Source organism: Leptidea sinapis, chromosome 46 (assembly GCF_905404315.1).
Source record: "Leptidea sinapis chromosome 46, ilLepSina1.1, whole genome shotgun sequence".
Lineage (NCBI taxonomy): Eukaryota > Metazoa > Arthropoda > Insecta > Lepidoptera > Pieridae > Leptidea > Leptidea sinapis.
Genome location: NC_066310.1, coordinates 8,293,303 through 8,313,470, shown reverse-complemented (window position 1 = coordinate 8,313,470; position 20,168 = coordinate 8,293,303).

Below are 20,168 nucleotides of genomic sequence, written 5' to 3'. Positions count from 1 at the left end.
AAAGAGTCGCACAAGGAAGGTCAATTCATAATTTGGTTGTATATGGAAGAAAGTTCCTTGAAGCCGCAATGTAGAAGAACGCCACACACCCAAATGGTGAAGATGATATCCAATTATTGTGCAAAGGTTGAACTCGGCGGCTCTTGGAAAACTCCCCGAGTAAAATGCTGTTGAAAACACATAATGAAATGACGTGACAGATTACTGGATCCTCGACAATTGAGCAGCTCTGCGTTGAACGCGGTCAAATGGTTCGAGCTGATACTGGGGTGTGCCCAGACCAGAGACAGCAGCATTAAAATAATAAAATATGGTTGGATCTTCGTTTCGTAGAGGGCTAGTATACGGACTAGCTTGAAGTGTTGCCATGCTCTATTAATGATTCCCAGTTTCTTCGAAGCTTTTTTGAGTTCTGATTTGCCTTTAAGATGACCTTGGAATTGGAAATTACTCAAGAGAGGGGACACGCAAGGCATTAAGGGGAGTGTCCTCGAAGTGCCTTCTGTGGATCGATTTTGATTAAACAAACGCGAAATGTTACTCAAAATAAAGCATTATATAAATCAAAGAATAATTTAAATCGCAGTGAGTGTCATAGATTAATGATGTGCGCACAAGCAGACAAACAGACGGACAAATTTTTCAAACTAATGGAACTGTACTAATTCGGTAAATTCTACGTTTTTATTATATGAACAGATTACATATACGGTGTACACCTTATGTAAAGATACAGGCTTCCAAGAAATCCAAAGTCGTTCCCCCTCACCTGTTCCAGTAATTTACAATACATTCATGTCATCTTAGCTCTCCATAAATAGGTATAACTTGTAATGAATGAGACCATAACTTTAGAGCAACTACAGAAATATTTATTTGAGCTTAATGTGAGAACCGTGCCTTTATTTATTCTAGCAACGTTATTCGCTTTGTCACGTCCCTCTCTTGATATTTTGTTTCGTGTTTTATTATTTTATAAATTACTGCTATAAACTTTATTACAGAGATTCTAAATTTTATTTTTATCTTTCTATGTTAGCAATGTACTGACAAGCGTTAGACTAATTTCAGAAGTGCCCAGAGAGAAATGAGAAAAAATACACAAATAAAATTTGAAAACAAAATTGTATGAACGATGCGGGACTCAAACCCACCTCCTTTCGCATTCCATGCGAGGTATCTGCCAACTTGTTCAAGCGTTGGAGTGACGTATCGTCATAAAATCTTGTATGCTTTGTTCAACTCTCAGGTTGTGGCTTCATCTACAGGATCTACTTTTACAGTTGATAACCTGTTCAACCCCAGTATTTGTATATTAGAAGATTGACTTGAGATATTGCTCTTGTAAATCTAAACATTTTTTTAATTTGAGCTAAGATAGTTTTTATGTAAAAATTGCAAAGAATTTTGTTCAATCATTCGTTCGTTTTCTTCTATACCTACTAAAATCTTCTAACGGATATATCACAGGAAGTACTCTTAAGATCATTTTTACCTGATCCTGCCAATCCAGGCTTCTCTTTCCGTAGGTCGATACAACATCGAGATCCTCAAAAAACAAAACCGTTGACTCTCATCACGGTATCCTCGGTTATATATTATGTGCTTTTCGCTTAAAAATTCCTTTGTATATATTCGACGCTTTATAAGATCGGCAACGCTCGTGTGAATCCTCTGGTCATCTACCATCAGGTGACCCATATGTATGCTCGTCTATTCTTCATTTCCATCCAGCTCTTATTCCATCTTTTATATATATAAACTAGCTGACCCAGCAAACGTTGTATTGCCGATATTAAGATCGCGATACAAAAGTAACTGATGAAGTTGGGTGAAAATTTGAAGTTGTATGTATTTTTTAATGCTGACTCATTATCAAAATTAAAAAAAAAATTCGTGTGGCCACCCTTAACATTTAGGGGAATGAAAAATAGATGTTGTCCGATTCTCAGAGCTACTCAATATGCACTCAAAATTTCATGAGAATCGTTTCGGAAGAGTTCAAAGTTTAGCACCATGACACGAGAATTTTTTATATTAGATATCTCTAACACTCACATACACACTTCACCCAGAACTATACACATATAATAATAATAATGTATTCATTTCAAATAACATGTCCTGTACTTTTTTTAATGTCTTTTTTCAATTACCGTACTCTGTTTACTATTTAGATCTTTATTTATGATTTCATTCCTTATTGTATTCGGAGAAGGTCGTTGTTAGCTTCACTGCAGCTTAAACTTTTGCAGCTATCATCGTATTTACTTGTTCGTATTAGCTTTGTTAAGTTGTTCCAAACAAAATTTTTATTATTTTTTATTATCATAATTCATTAAAATCTCTCATCTGTATGCCTAGGTGGTCGGTTATAATAATAATATAAAAAACCTTGTTGAACATGATGAAATCCAATTATAGGACTGGTTACTTGTTCGTACCCGTGTATTGCTCTTCGTTGACAATCTGGCGCTGTCAGTCAATGGTTTTTGCCGTTCAGCCGCAGTAGAATAATTGCACATCATAAATCCGCCACAGACAAGACATGATGAATGCGAAACGTATAATCCGTACTTAATTGAATGAAACGAATAGCGAGATTCATCTACCGGCTCATTTTAGGGACAAGTTTAAAGTGATTTTTGTTATATTTGGTACCTTATATTGAAACTTTTATCTATAGTGATAAATATATTATTGCCTTTTTTCCCTTAGGTTATACTGCAAAAACTACTGAACCGATTAGAATAATACTTGTACCATAAGATGCACCGTGTTTCGGATTGCGAATCCGTCACGTATTCGATAAACTTTTGAATAGGAATACTATATTCTAGTGAACCCCACAGATGTTGTCCTGTACACAGTCCTGTCTTAAGTTTGAAAAATTGATCCAGCCGTTAGCAGCACTTCACTAACATACACATGAGCAGGAGAATTATATTATATAGAAAGGATTGAGAGTCTAAACCAATCTCAAATTCACTGGAACACACAAAAAAATCATCAAAATCCGTCCAGCCGTTTAGGAGGTAGTTCAATTGTGAATCTAAACCATTCTCGAATCCACCTGAAGACACACAGAAAGTTTAATTTAAAATCGGTCCAGCCGTTTAGGAGGAGTTCAGTTACAACAGGCGCACAACAGAAATATATATATACTAGCTGACCCGGCAAACGTTGTTTTGCCATATAAAGTATAATTCACGCGATAGTTTTATAAGTAATAAAATATTGCCTATATTATAGCCTGTACATCATTTTGTTCTATTGTCAATAGTTTTTGCAGCGCACGCAAAAATAGGTTTTCGATTTTACACCTTGTGTTACAAAATAGCAATTTTATTACGGATCCCTAATTTTGAAAAAAAAACATAGCCAATAGCCTTCCTCGATAAATGGACTACCCAACACTGAAAGAATCATTCAAATCGGACCAGTAGTACCAGAGATTAGCGCGTTCAAACAAACAAACACTGCAGCTTTATAATATTATATATATTATTATATTATTATATAGTCTTCCAATCTCAAATTCACTGGAACACACAAAAAAATCATCAAAATCGGTCCAGCCGTTTAGGAGGTAGTTCAATTGTGAATCTAAACCATTCTCGAATCCACCTGAAGACACACAGAAAGTTTCATTTAAAATCGGTCTAGCCGTTTAGGAGGAGTTCAGTTACAACAGGCGCACAACAGAAATATATATATATATTAAGACTAGCTGACCCAGCAAACGTTGTATTGCTATATAAAGTAATAAAAAAATTTTTGGGGTGTAAAAAGTAGATACAACCGATTCTCAGACCTACCAAATTTATCGTACTACAATTATTGTAAGTATTGATCCATTGCCATCTAGCAACCCTATAGCGGATTTGTGGATGGAACAGAATAATATAAAATCGCGATACAAAAATAGGGGTTTATCGTAGAGGGTTGAAAAAGGGTTGTATGTATTTTTATTAATGCTGTTTCATTAAAAAATAAAAACAAACATACGTCCAAAAAATAAAAAATAAATTTAAGGGTGCAGCGCAGCACCCATGAAAAATAGATAGTAGCCGATTCTCAGACCTACAGAATCTTATATATAAAATTCTCGTGTCACAATGTTCGTTCCCGTACTCCTCCGAAACGGCTCGACCGATTCTCATGAAATTTTGTGAGCATATTGAATAGGTCTGAGAATCGGCCAACATCTATTTTTCATACCCCTAAGTAATAAGGGTTGTTCCCCTTCTTTTTTTTTTAATTTTTGGATGAATATTTTATTTTTATTTTTTTATAATGTGGCATTAAAAAATACATACAAATACAACGTTTGCTGGGTCAGCTAGTATGCATATAAAATTCGGTATTAATCAGTAAAGCCGTTTCGGAGGAGTAAGGTAACTTAACATTGTGACACGAGAATTTTATATATAAGACTAGCTGACCCAGCAAACGTTGTATTGCCGATATTAAAATCGCGATACAAAAGTAACTGTTGTTCGTAGATGGGTGAAAATTTGAAGTTGTATGTATTTTTTAATGTTGACTCATAATCAAACAAATTTAAAAAAAAAAGTCGAAAAAATTTACTTAAAAAAAAAAATTGCAGTGGACCAACCTTAATATTTAGGGGGGTGAAAAATAGATGTTGTCCGATTCACAGACCTACCCAATATGCACTCAAAATTTCATGAGAATTGGTCAAGCCGTTTCGAAGGAGTTTAACTACAAACACCGCGACATGAATTTTATATATCAGATAATGCAGTCGATGCCACTTCACTATATATGACAATTCATACAATGAGCGGGCGCGGGGTACTTACCTAATATATATCGCAAAACAACGTTTGCCGGCTGAACATACAAATATGTTAATATTATCCTTACTAGTAAGGTACACTTCCTCGTTGTGTTAGTTTTAACTTCATGTAATCATTTTAAGGTATTGCAATTATATAGTTATAAGAATTGATTTGTTTTGATTAAATAAATGCTACTAAGTACTGATTATTATTATATCATCTTATATAAGTAGTACTAGTGAATGGGCATGAACTTATCCGTGTTGAATTCCTATCGCGCTCCTAAGGGAACTCATAAAAATTTCGGGACTAGTAAAAAAATATGGACTCCATGTTACTTTACATAACAGTGTAGCAGGAAAACAAGCCGATTAACGTGTAAATACATAGCCCCACGCACACACTTACACTACTACAGGCCGATAGGCCGCCATTATGAGAATTATCATCGTCTGTGACAGATCAGTTTGCGTCTCAATAAAATATTTTAAAAAAGCCGTCGTGCGTTGTGAAAAAGTGTAAAAACGATACTATATAAGTATTTGTGGTCATATATGATTATTTAAGGTAGAAAAAGTTCTGTAACTAGTATCCCCCGTAACCGCACACACACTAGCATAAAGGTGCTTCACTTGCTTATATCACGGCGCGGAGTCCTTCTTTTTTACTCGTCCGTGTTTACTGCATAATTTCTGTATAACGATAAACGTGTGTTGGACAATTTCATTAACGCCGTTGTCTTTACTAATAGACAAAGAATCACTGGAAATGGTTAAAACATATACAGTCCATAATTTCAAAAAACGTTATTAAGGCACAAAAGCTTGATAAACTAATTAAAAAAAAGAACATAAGTATAACAATTGCTTACAGCGATTTGGGTGGTCTTGTAAATCAAGTAGCAAGTAATAATATATTTTAGAGGGGAAGTAAAATTGTTGGTTCAAAATTGCAACTTGTACGAGTAAAGTCTGCACGGAACTGTGTAACATATATTTATCTCAGCATACAACAGTTACTTTGCATGTTGAGTTGAAAACTCAACAGAATTATTACGACGCCATTTTATGTTACCACGTACGATTATAATCCCAACTAATAATATAAATGTGAATGTAAGTTAGTTTGTTACGCTTTCACGCCTAGACCACCGAGCCGATTTTGATAAAATTGAGTACGGAGATAGACTAGAGCTTGAAAAAGGACATAGGCTACCTTTTATTGCAAAAAATAAATGGAGGGGTTGTAAAAGGGGATGGCAGTTTGTATGGAAATTCGTCACTATCGAAGACAAAACTAGGAAATTTGTATGTAGACACTTGATGTCAAATAATTTATAAACATTTGCTCGAACAATTTTTGAAATTATGACCTACATGGGGATGAAATTGGAGATTAAAGTTCACAGGGAAATACTATTAAAGAGACTGTCCACAATGACAAGGGATATGCGCTGTATTATAGAAGATGCCAGCAGAGGAAAGAGCAGTTTGTATTTGTATTATTTGAAAAGTATTCTAAAAAAAGGATTGCGTGGTTCTATTAAACCACGGTAAAAGTGAAACTTATTTTCACATTATAGATATTTAACTAAAAATTATTGGAATAATATTCCATTAAGGGTATAAAAATCGCTTTATCAATCTTAATTCTATACTTGGAAAATGGGAATGATAATGGGAAATAGTAAAAGTAGACTAAGTCTCCAACTCAATGAGTAATAGTCTATACACTACACGGTCAGCTGCTGCGAACTACCGACCGTCACGCGACAAGCAACACACAGACGAAAAAGTTTGAGACGATGTAATAAAAGTTTCACTTTAAAAATAAATATAAATTGCCTAAAGTAACTATTCAACGAGGGTGAAGTTGCGGGTTAAAGCTAGTATATAACATTTTATGTCTGCTGTTGTTCGCGTGTTTTTTTTATGGAATAGGAGGACAAACGAGCGTACGGGTCACCTGTTGTTAAGTGATCACCGCCGCCCACAATCTCTTGCAACACCAGAGGAATCACAGGAGCGTTTAAGTTTAAGTGGTAAACTCTATCTGGTATATAAAGCCTACTCTTGTGTTTTTGTTTCTCAACTCTAAGTAAGCTTAAAATTGCTCAAAATAAATTTCTACATCACTATGTTTTTATGCCTGATTTAATAGACGGACGTAATGTTATCATATTCTAAATAAATAATCATATTATCACCTTAGATATTTTATACGTCTAGCATCTAGCCGAATAAAGTAGATAATAAACTCGAGACAGATCCTCTTGCTGCTAGACAAACTATAAAAACAGGCCAGGTTTATTACTTTAGTGTGCGTCACAATCTTCGTCTTACACTCGCTATTTGTATGTCACTTTGTCACTTTGTTAGTGCACGCAGCATTGCGTAAAGTAGAGGTTAACTGCAAACCTCAATTTTTTTCGACGTCACACAATTTTTTTCACAGCTGTCAAAGTCTATCTAGACGTATAAATGATCTCAGATTAGACATAATACAAATTTATTTTCCTCCACAGAGTGACAGTTTGGAATAAAAATATTTAAATTTGAGTTTGAACACATGTCTCCTATAAATATTAAGTTTATGCTTACTTTTGTTCATTTAGAATAAAGTCAAAGGACTTTTAAAACAGAAACCATTCAGCATTAATGCATTCTTAAATGTACAAAACAATCTTTCCATAAACAAAGTCGCACCAACAGATAAAATTCATGCAGTATCAACCAGAATGTGTGAACGGTAACATTTTATTGAGACACATTTCTCGCACAATGGCGCATTTAAATATGTAATGTAAAATGTATGTAATGTAATGTATATTACACGATTTACACTTAGTGAAGTGCACGAACAATAGCCGTCAGCTTTATCGACGTTTGTGAATGGAATCAAGATCGAATCTCTTTGCACTGTGAAACTTTTGATGCGGTGAACATAAAATATTATTTATTTTTCAACCGACTTCAAGAAAGAGGTGGGGTTGTTTGGATTTTGTTATGTTTGTTTCGTTATAAATGCGTTGTTTATTAATTGATTTTGAGTTTTCTTCGTTATAAGTGTGCCCTTTCAGTTTTTTAAAACCATTTAAGAATCACATGATGGTGGAATCTCGCAAATTTTATACTAGCTGACCCGGAAAACGTTGCATCGCCATATAAATTAATAAAAAAAATTGCAGTATAAAAAATAGATAACCTATTCTCAGACACATAAAATTTCATAGAATCGATCAAACCGTTTCGGAGGGGTATGCCAACTGACATTTTTACTTGAGAATTTTATTAATTTAACTCTGTTAGTAGACTTAATTTAGCAATTGTACAAACCTCAGTGGTTTTTATTGCTTTGAAACCGCAATGTAAAATTTGTTTTTTATTAATAAATATATAAAAAAGAATATATATGTACTTACATAGATGAATAGAGTTTTTATAGTCTTCGACACTATAACAATAATAATACCATAATTGCAAACTACATAAAGTACGAAATAATTATCAAAACTAACAATACTTTCTATTTTTCATTTGGTATTTTTCGACACAGGCCAAATTTTTCCATTGTAGTTACTCTGGCCAAGGTTCCTTCTCAACGTTGGTCCAGCTACATTTTTTAGTTTCATTTTCTTTAGGTCATCCTTAATTTCTTGTATCTTATCTTGGACCCTAATTAGCCTATTTATTGCTATAAAATTTATTAAAACGCAAAATAAATAAATAATTAGTTACACAAATTAAATTTGAAAACAAAATTTTTAAATGATGCGGTACTTGACCCCGTGACATGCGCTGTTTCCACTGAGCCAACCGTCCAAGTGAGGTATCGTTGATAAATCTTGTATGTCTCCTTTAACTATCACGTTGTGGCTGCACGATCTACTTTTACAGTTGATTACCTGCTCAGCCACAATATTTGCATATTAGGAAATAGATTTAAGATGTCGCTCTTTCCAATTTAAACAATTTGTTATTTTTTAAACGTGAACTTTATAAAGATGAAGCCACATCATGAGAGATGATGATAATACATTGACTAAAAAATTGGCTGATATTTTAGCTACACGCCAAATAATTAAACTAAGAAGCTTTAAAACATTATAAATTAATAAGTAAAACTTAAAAAAAATATATCAGGTTCAAAGATATAATTTAAAAGATTCCATGGCTATTACGAAGCAGATGCAAGGGTCGAACAAGGGTATATGACGTTCAGACAGACAGACAGACGTGCTTTATAGCAATCGCATATATTATCTCGGATGACAGGTCAATTACAATCTTACGGATATTGCACTGAGACCCTTATTCTTCTAAGAGTTTATTACGTCTGTGAATAGAAGAAAAGTAATTAAGAACTGTTCGTGTTTTGTTTTATGTGGAAGGTTCTTGTACTTCATTCATATAAAAAATACAACTAGCAAATATTTTTTATTCTACTCCTCAAATGTGTGCATATGTGCATGTGGTATACTGTATACCTACCACATGCACACAAGAAATGCTTAAGGCAATCTTTATATATAAAAATGAATTGCTGTTCGTTAGTCTCGCTAAAACTCGAGAACGGGTGGACCGATTTGGCTAATTTTGGTCTTTAATTATTTGTGGAAGTCCAGAGAAGGTTTAAAAGGTGAATAAATACGAAAATGCTGCTAAATTAAATAAAAACAACAAATTTGTTTTTCCTTTTTTTGACAATTTATTGACGCACGGTTTGACAGTTCTGCTGTGAAACAATTTCATTACGACAGCAGGGTGCATATTATACGAAGTAATTTTTGATGTTATGATATTATATTATTGACAAATTCATATAAAAACATTATTTTACAGAACAACGTCTGTCGGGTCAGCTAGTTTTTAAATAAAAAATGACAGATAGAACTAATCCCTATTATAGAGAATATAAAATTCTTACAATGCCATGTGTGTATACTTACGAAACTATTATATTTCTTACAAGTAATTTAAATTTATTTCGAAATCGCAACAGCAAAAGACATGTCATAGAGCTGTGAATGTAGCAGCCACCCAGTAGTTGTGCCCATTTAAAAAAAAACTTCTTTTGCGCTAGGCCTCGATTGTATCAAATAGGATGTTAATACTGCGTAATAAGAGGCGAGGTTTTGACATAAGTTTGAAATAGAAGCAATTACAGTATCGCGATTGGTGATGAAGTATAATCCGGCTAAGTTTGAAAGCGAACAGTTGCTTAAAATGTAGAGGATTTCGGCTATCCCCTATTTTACAAGATTATAGCCGTCATCTGTCAATGACTGCACGTTTCATACAATCGAGTGAATCGCTTTTATCTTAGAGAGTTTCGCTAGGCTGGTTTCTGTAAACACTTACCCAGAGATATTATAGAAATGCAGGTGATATTACCGCTGATGTTATATTAAAAAAAAAGTTAATACCTAATGTTTTTGATTGATAAGACATATATATACTATCTGTTACCTTACGGAATTTTAACTGTTGTATATTGTTTTTGACATTTATTTAGATTTTTCATATGTCATTATAGTAATAATAAGGACATTAGACAGTTTAGCTAATAGTATTCAATGATATTGAAGTAAAACTTCTTTAGGCGTGACTTGGGGGTAACTCAGAATATTTTTTCCTGACGGAAGTAACGTTAGTACTTCCGGCAGAAAAAAGTCAATTGAAACAATTTTTAACCATTATAATTTTGTGGTTTAAAAATTGTTTCAAATTGTTCTGTAATATTTTCTGAAAATCTCCAAGTGTATTTGTTCATTTATGACTTTTTTTATGGAAGAGGAGGACAAACGTACGGGTCACCTCGTGTTAAGTGGTCACCGCCGCCCACATTCTCTTGCAACACCAGAGGAATCACAGGAGCGTTGCCGGCCTTGAAGGAAGGTGTACGCACTACTTATGACTTCTTTGTAATAAATAAAAGTTCTCAGTGTGATGTTTGCGACATTCGTTAATTTTTCTTCGTCCATCGGACAGGCAAAAGGTCCGAGCCCATAGAGCCATATTCGTTCATATTCAATAACAACGTTAGATTGATATGTGTGATATTAATAATTCAATTATTTATTAATAACATGGCTTTATTTAATGTAAGTATATATGTAATGGTATAAATTAAATCTTCTTGTCTTTCAACTTTTTAAGAATATTTGTTATATACTAGATGTCCTAGAATAGGTGGGACAAACAAAGGCAAACGGAAATAACATATTTTGTCTATGAGCTTTCAGATAAGCAAAAGAAGTATATATATGTATCTGTTAATTATTCCTAAAGTTAATTATAATTAAGTTTTACTTCAATCGCGCGTATAGATAACACGCAAACACTTTTTATAGTATTGAAAGTTTTGTAATGGTATAATAATATGTTTTTAATGTTGCATGCTGTAATCATGCAGAGTTTTGCTGCAAAAAATACATGAATTTTTGTATTTCCTGTACACCTGTACATTCCCCAAATTCGCAATAAAGAAAATTGAATTGATTAATTTTATTTGATTACCAGTTCTATGCGCAATTATTAGTGAAAGTATCGGTAAAAATGACAGCTTGTGCAAAGTATTTCTCGCCCGACAGTGCAGCATGTCACAGTGAGAGAATGTGTGATCTAGGATTATACCTACATCATTAATAAATTGTTTAGTTATAAAAGCTATTAAAACACATTTTCTTGTGTTATTAAATACAGCAGTTAAATGTATGGATTAAAAGTTATTCACAATATTTAATATTCCTACTTGATTATTGTTCCTCTAAATTTATGGAATATGTTTTTGGCATCGATAATTAATACGTCTAGATACAGCCTGCTCCTGTAAAGAAACGCATGTCAACAGACCAGGGTTTATTACTTTACTGTGCATGACAGCTATGTATCTTACACTCCCGAAACGTCAGTTACTTTTTTTTTGACGTGTTCACGGCTGTTACAGTCTACCTAGACGCATAAATTATCTAAGGTTTATGGCAATCAGAGAAAAATTACATAAGATTAAGTCTCTATACAATATAGTCCCAACTCCCAAATTAATTTTAAATGCGAAACTTAACAGTATTCCAATGCTGACCGTAATCACACATCGATTATTTAAACACACCAACTGATAATATTTAAATGTTACGACAAAAATTATAACTCAATGGTTAATGTTACAAAATTCCAATAATCAGAACTTTTTGTTTTGCGCCAAGACAAAGTGAAAGGGCTACCTTCCGGGATAACGACGGGTGGTGAATGTTCAAGCAACCAACCATCGCAGCCTAAGTCTGCGTAGGTTATGGGGGATTCGGGTTAAACCTAAGATCCTACCCACTTGGGGTTTGGGCAAGTGCCCTCTACCGCGCCTACTCCTAAAATCGATCGTGGCATTAGTCGTGTCGAATCCTATTCTTAGTTACATCGTATTCAATGTCGAAACGATGATTGAACGAAGGAAACATTTTTCGATATTATCGGTCTTAACCCTACTCTTAGTTAAAATTGTCAGAGACGAATATTCAAATTTGACAAATAATCAAACGTCACTTTTATGATAATCTCAACGACACCTTCTAGGCTGTCGTTTTTGCCATACAATTTACATACTTAATAAATATTATTAAAATAATTATATCTGATTTACTATTCAATAGGATTTTTTTACTACCAAGTAATTTAAGTAATTTTGTTGATCGTTTATGCGTAGAAAGTAATGCAAATGGCCGCCTGAGAAATAGGAAGTCAACGAGAAGGGTTGAGTTACTTTTTATTACATTTTATTATACGCAAGTTTTGACACTTAACAGCGACATAGCACAGATAATCAAAATATTAGTCTATGGTTACGATGTTGTTAAGATAAACGATATGGAATACGAACATTTGTTAGAGTAGGGTGGGTAGGTGCGATATATTCTGAGTATTATCGTATCGTTCCGAATATATCGTTGTCGGTTTTTCGAGTAGACCTTCTGCCTCTAAGCCTTCATCGGAGGCGACCTTCCCTTGGGGAGAGAGAGGAGCAAGCAATCCCAGCGTACACTCCCTATGGAGTGTACGCTGGGATTCCAAAATAATTAGTATGACAAAAAGGAAAAGTGTAAATTACAGTAATAAATACCAAGTATATGTAAGAATTATAGTATGAATAATAAATAAATAGAATATATAAGTAATAATATTATATTCTTGTTTTATTAGACACAAAACTTTGGTATCTATATCTATTCAAAAATTCATAGGATGTACATTCACTGCAATTTTTTTTCATATTCCCTGCCATCTATGTTTAACTTCTTGAACCACGTTGTGTAACCGTTGCAGCTTCGTTGGCCTCCCGGTTATAGTAGTCTGTTAGCTTTGCTTATTTATGGCTCGTCTGATTTATGGTAGAAGTTTCGTAGATAAACAATAGAGTGCGCACCGAATATGCTGATGATATACATTACATGACTTACCTACGAAAAATTCTTACAGTTGTGTTGTCTTATTGTTACAGTTGATCTCTGAAATTGATGGTTCGACTAGTTTCATACGTAGGACATTCAGATAAAGTAGTATATACCTTCAAATTCATTAGAACTTAGATTAAGGATTGGTCTCTGCTGCGCTCCAAATAGAAGAAGTAAGAACAACAGCTTTTTTATTACGGCAACTAATAGATGCTTGTGTGCGTGGCATCGTGACACTCAATGGCATCTTTCAAATTTTGTGACATTGCTTAGTGTTATTTTATATTGAAATTAATAAAATTCAAAATAAATACTGATGATATGTGATCGCAGTGTCTTTCCTATTTCTTGTATTCTCTATTAATATTATTACAAAGTTTTACCACGCAACCAGTTTAGTTTCAATTATTAGCAAAGTTTAACAGAACACATGCAATGAGTTAAATATGGCGTCAACGTCACACATTGTTCGAGACTGGCTCTAGTACGCCCACTTGGTTGTAGTATTAGTCGTCGTACTTTGGGACTACACCGGCGGTATCTAGTTGGAGCGCAACGGAGACGAATCCTCAATCTAAGCATTAGCATTATAAAAAATAATTAATACTTGGGTAAGTGAATAAGGTTCTCCTGAAAGAAAAGTTCTCTTTTATTCTCGATATTTTAAGCTGGTTCCATTCATGGCAGAATTCGCATTTAAGTCGACTTGTCCCATCATCGCACAATTCATTTTGTACAGGAAACCATCCCTCTAACAAGAACGAACCACCGTAACGCTGTTTCTAAATAACGCAATGCGTTCGTTACTTAAAAAACAAGAAAACAAACTTAAAGGTTCAACCCGATAACTTTTAATACGTCTTGGACACAATTGTGAAGTCACCTTACAATTGGCGCTTACTTTTATATTTGTTTTGTATATAAGCACATGTTTTATTTAATTAGTTAATTTTAATGTTCATTAAATTTTTTAAATAATTTTTAAAAGAATCGGATTTAAAATCACTTATCGAACGTCATATCTACAACCCATACAATCAAAGAGGATGTAAATACCTTATAAGTGTTTTGACATAAGTTTGAAATAGTAGTAATTTCAGTATGGCGATTGGAGACGAAGTATAATCCGGCTAAGTTTTAACGCGAACAGTTGCTTAAAACGTAGTGGATTTCGGGTACCTCCGTTTTTAACATGATTATAGCCGTCATCTGTCAATCTATCATTTACTGCACGTTTTATACAATCGAGTGAGTCGCTTTTTTCTTAGAGTTTCGCTAGGCTGCACACGTATATTAAGTATGTTTCAGGTCTGAGAAGAACGGGTGCAAGAAACTCATCGGGATTTTATGTTTTTGTCTTCACAATTTTGCTACAATATATAATGTAGTATCGTATACCAAGATTTATAATTAAATAGCCTGAGGGCGGTCGCTCCATTCCCAATCTGTGGTATCATTACGAAAGTCCTTTATGTTATAATAACCTTTACTGCACAAACGTTAATTAATATTTTTTTTTAATATGGTACCTTAAATAGTCAAACTAATAAAAATAGTGGTTTTGTCAGTATTTTTAATATCATCAGAATGTATAAAATGTATAAGACTTATTTATTTTATGTAAGACGTTGTTGTGCCCTTGCAGGGCGTCACATATTGTCTACCCATTCAAAGTACCACGTGTAAAATGTGACTTGCAATAAAATATTGATTTGATTAACACATTTGTTTTGTACTTTTTCTGGGATCATGTTGCAAAAGCATATACATCGCCCAACAAAAGACTTACTAACTCGATTTAACCGAGTAGTAGGCAGAAGAAGTTTATGTTTGTTTCTCGTGTTAACATTATGATTTTCGCAAATTCTAGCAAATTCGTCAATATGCCTATGAACATAAAGCAAATTATCAAAAATATATTGAAATGCAATAATCAAAATCTTTATTTCTTCAAAATTTTTCTCTCAATGATTCTTTAGTATCTAGGTCATATGGTATTAATATCGGCTGCAAGTATTAATATCCGTTATTGCAATTCCAAAAACAGTAACTAGATTAAAATATAGGTTATGAAAAGATAAACCGGATCGATAATTTACGATTACCAGTAAACATATCGGGCATTACTTAAACAAGATTGTTTCGCGTAAAAAAAATAGCGGCCAAAAAAACTGCAATTTTTCATCACAACCAGTCATCATCATCACCCGTAATATTTAGGCGTACCTTCAGGCACTCGTAAAGTCTTAAACTGTGAGCCCATTACTTGCACGTGTCTTAAGGACAAAGATGGTAGCGACAGCAACTTCATTTACTTTAAATTTAATAATTTATTCCAAATTTTACATCGGTAATATGGAACAGTTGGAAACTTTTATCTACGTAAAATTATCGAAAAAAACCGTTCCGCATCGTCTCATGAGACGTAACACTATGTAGATACTTTTTAAATAGTTTTGTAGAAGAAGAAATTGTTTTAAATTGCATGGCGGCCATTTTGGTTTTTAATAATTTATTTAAGGTAGTGGACCTTGCTAAAATCCTGTGCTAAGAAGTCTTCATCATAAGGCTTACAGGATTCACAAATGGAATTTCACCAGAGGGAGGTTCATTTGCACAGGATGCCGGCTAGATTATGGGTACCCTTATAAATCTTAATAATAAGGTGGCGACAGCCGTTTTGTAAATAAACTGCCGCTTATACAATTTCTAGTGCCTTATTATTAAGATTTATATGTGGGTACCACAACGGCGCCTATTTCTGCCGTGAAGCAGTAATGTGTAAACATTACTGAGTTTCGGTCTGAAGGGTGCCATAGCTAGTGAAATTACTGGGCAAATGAGACTTAGCATCTTATGTCTCAAGGTGACGAGCGCAATTGTAGTGCCGCTCAGAATTTTTGTTATTCAAGAATCCTCAACGGCACTACATTGTAATGGGTAGGGCGTATCAATTACCATCAGCCAAACGTACTGCTCGTCTCGTCCTTTATTTTCATTAAAAAAAAATCACCTAACTGCATCATTTATGATTCTCTGCTGATTGAATATATTTTTTAGATTAAATACAGAAATACGTATGAATCTAGAATAATCCTCTAGCTATTTAGTGTTGTTGAATTATTTCAGCATGAAATCTAGCTACAAGAATATCATTTGGTGAAGCGAAACCGTTGTAGAAGACTTCAAAATGTTGCAAGCATTTTTTATTGATTTTCAAATTGTCGACATGGGACATAAAATTATTAGATTATATAAAATTGAATAAAGTCTTGTTTTATGGCTGGTTTCATATTTTCAACCGATATAATAACAAGTTACGAACAATTTGATTTTTTTGCAAGCGGTACATACGCAGGCAAAGACTGCAAGGCAAAATTTATGTTGATTTTATCACCGCTACATATGGGAATGAAGTCCCGGAAATATGTCTACACGTAGGTACAGAACGCGAGCGTGTAATTTTTATACTTACTTTAATAAGAAAATTCTTACGGTCTTACTAATAAACTTGGTATAAAGTTATAACTGAGAATAAACCAAAAATATGCAAAATGTTAAAAATTACTAGACATTTTGCTTATGATTGGTTTATTCGGACGTATAACGTTTTCCACTTTTATTTGCAAGATTGCAAGACTGCTTGACATTAGTAAAAGTTCAGAATTATCATTTAACATTACAAACTGCCACTTCAATTTCTATTTACATAAAACTTCCTTGTCATGACCACCTAAATATAACACAAAGCACAAAGAAGGCGTTGGAAATTTTATTCCTAAGCAACCGGTTCTGCGGCTTCGCAGCAAGTCGCTGAAGACCCCATACACATCCTTCTGGAATGCGAAGCCATTGCCAGAATCAGGCTGGGGTATCTTAAAATACCTTCACTTAAAGCAGGGGTTGTGCCCTGCCTGGACCCTCTGAGGATCCTACGCCTTTTAAAAATAATAGGTCTGCCGGATATAATTTAAATCTCGGCACAGTAACACGTTTTCTAGTTTATAGTAGCCTCGATTCTCCTCCTTACCTTTTGAGTTGAGGGTAGGCGCGCTAGCACAAGAAGGGGGCACAATAGATCCTAGGATTTAAGTGCATTGAAATCCCCAAAACATAATAAAATAAAAACACAATAGGTAGAGACCCCCCGTAATATATCATTTGAAAGGTCTTTATGGGAAAAGCTTAGAATTGTTGAGTTTGTGTTTAAAGGTAGTCGGGATCAAAAGTTATTTAGATGCAAAAATTCCTCATAGTTACATTGAAAAAGAGGTTCGTTCACTAGAATGGACATTCTTTTTGACCTATTGGTTCATGGACAAACAATGTGTGCGAAAGAGAAAAACATCTCTCACGGAAATACAGCAATATAGAAAAGGGGAGCATCTACCGTTACAGTCAAATAAATTAGTGACGCACTATGGGACTGTCAAATTGTCAAAACGCTAGTATATTATAAGTCTATGGTCATGACGTCATACTGAGTTTGAAAGCATCAGAAGTTGTTTTAAGCAACAAAGTATTGCAAACCAACATTGCTTACGATAGTAAATTAATACGGCTTTACTCACGTTTTTGTCGCTGTCAAGTCCCACCTCTTACTGTTCCTATCGTGAACCCACCACATTCCACCCTGATGACTTCCGAATGGTCCGAAACTAGTCGGTACCGACACCGACAAAAACGTGAGTAAAGCCGTATTAATTAATAATTTAATAATGACTCACGAAAGATTTAATAATTTAATTGCTTTCGATGTTTAGGTAAAAATGTATTAATATGTATTTTAACATTATTGCCATTAACGTAGCGAACCTTAATGTTTTTATTTATTTATTTACTATTATTTATTAGTAGGTCACTAGTATTTATTTACTAGTAGATCACTCCTCTAACTGCCACAGCCTGTATTGGCATACTTGGCGTCGATATATCGAGCGACGTTCAGTTCCTTGGTCACTTGGAAGAGAAGGCCAAACTGGCCTCAAAAAAGCTTGGTGTACTCAGTAAGGCGAGACAGTACTTCACTAAAAGCCACCGCCTGCAACTTTATAAGGCGCAAATTCGGCCTCACATGGAGTACTGTTCTCACCTCTGGGCGGGTGCTCCCCAGTACCAGCTTCTTCCATTTGACCGCATACAACGAAGAGCGGTTCGAATCATCGACGATCTAGTCATCTCCGATCGGCTTGATTCTCTAGCATTGCGTAGAGATGTGGGTTCTCTCTTCACCTTAAAAGCCGGCAACGCATTTCTTGGCACACCTGTTGTTGCGGATGTCCATGGGCGGTTGCCTCACCTCTCCCCATCCCGTGAGCCTCTTGCCCGTTTGCCCCCTCTCATATATAAAAGAAACAAAGGTACAATAACAGATAACAAGATAAAACTATCATCTAATAACAATTACAGCATATTTTTATGATCCTGAGATCCAATTAAAATTGCACACATTCACCAAATACAGTAAAAAATAATAAGTGGACACAACAGAAATTACATTATGACGAAATTTTAGTTAAACATTAAATTATTTTACGTAAACTAGCAAGTTCTATAAAGAGTATTTTTAAACAAGTTTATATTTGTAAAGAATATATCAAAATCACTTCATTAAATTCTCTACAAATTCTCATAATCGGGTTGTTATGCGATACATTATTATTTGAGGAATTGATCGAAAATAGACACGGAATACGCACAGATCGTGTTGGCACTTTAAAGTTTATCAAACTTAATAGATGACTATCCATAAAACCATTCGCAATGTTATGTAAGACGCATATATCAGATACTCATCTTCGCTTATCAGGACTATGCAAGTTAAATTTACGTAAGCGCTCCGATTTCCTCTCGTTTTTCCGATTAAATATAATTTAGTGATAATTCAAAGTCCTACTTTCGTTTTTGACGTCATAGATAAAACAACTTTGTAATGTCATGAACATTCGTACAGATTAGAGCATAGCATATTATCAAAATTATATAGATTCGTGAGACCATAAAGAAAACGTAGAGATGATATTATATAGAAGGAGCGTGGCCTGACGTGTCCTATCTAGACATACGTGATCCTATTCAAAACGAAAATTGCAATTGGGATTCGAGCGAGACTCTGACCATACGTTTGACGCCATTCAATATCAGCCTTTGCTTATCGAAGCTTTACTTTACCGCTGCCTATGAACATCTATAAATGTACTCTCATAGTTTAGTTCTAATATATTATTGAAAACTAGCTGTAATACCCGCTTCATAAATAGTTATTTGTTAACGTTAATAATCTATCATAACTTACTTCATATTTTTCTTATAAAAAAATTCTAGATGATTCTAATATTTTGTAAAACATTTTCATTTGATTAGAAAATTTTTCATATGTAAATGTATAAATTTGTCAATGTGTGTATTATACCTAGTGGTTTAATTAGGGTTTAATATTCAAAAATACTAAGGAGTTCATAGAAAAATTTATTGAAGTAGGCGTTACTTTGCGGAAATCCATAATTATACAAATTATTTAAGTTTTCTTTAGTGTTAATTCCGCCAATATTTGTTCTTAAACAATTCGACACATGTTTCGCCTCTACAGACTCAGAATCTTCAGTCTCGTGCCAGATTTTGGCGAGACAACACGTCCTAAAGATGCCTCGTGTAGAGGCGAAACACGAGTCGAATTGTTTAAAAACAAATATTGGCGGAATTAACACTAAAGAAAACTTAAATCATTTGTATGAAGAGCCCATGTCATACGCGGCTGACTGTTTACGAATTGTCAATAAAAATCGGTTAAGGTCTCTATAGAATCTCCGTTGGAAATGTTCTTCTGTTTCGCCTGCTTTCTTTTTCTATATGCTAGTATATTGAAAATCTAAGTGTTAAACGATAATATATGACAATCTGAAAATATAACGAAAATT